Genomic DNA, 746 nt, shown 5'->3' on the forward strand with positions numbered 1-746 from the left:
CCGTCTTCTCTGTCTGTCTATCTCAAACCTCTCCCTCCCCCCTGTCTGTCTCTTCACACTCATTTCTTATCACGTCTTATTCTCACTTTTCTCTCTTGATCTTTATTTTATTCCTGCGTCCTGGTATATTTTTTTATGCCTTTCCCGTTGACGCACAATCAAGAGTACGTAGGGAAGTATACGGTTTATACTCACGTAGAAACCAAAATATTCAATCATAAGTACTTGATATAATATGCAAAGCCTTGTAATTTCGTATTAAGGTAAGAATTAATACAAAAATTCAGATGGTTTTTTTACCTTTTTTATTGACATTAAAAAGTTCTGAAATTGAATCATAAGCCTGAAATCACAGTCTGTACTCCTTATGTATTGCTTAAATTTGTTCTTAATTACGGTTGAAGATCCGAACATGATACTTGAAACAATATTGTCAGTTTGTATTTGAAGAAAACAGAGGGTTTAGAGCACTGACGCACACACGTCAATAATCACAAATCTTCTAATCACCCTTTTTCTGATATGAGTCAAAAATCAGCAGATCTTACAAACTGTTTTTCATTTTACACCCTAACACAGTTTATTGACCATTATTCATTGTCTGTGCATCCTAGAATAGGGTCCCAATTCTGCGTTGTGCTTAATGGTACAGCCTTTTTTTCCCAAATTGGTTTTGGGAAAAAAGAATACCCTATTACTATCATTTGTATTACACAATCATTTAGATCTATTTATGAATCAAATGT

This window comes from Penaeus monodon, chromosome 19, assembly GCF_015228065.2.
Source record: "Penaeus monodon isolate SGIC_2016 chromosome 19, NSTDA_Pmon_1, whole genome shotgun sequence".
NCBI lineage: Eukaryota > Metazoa > Arthropoda > Malacostraca > Decapoda > Penaeidae > Penaeus > Penaeus monodon.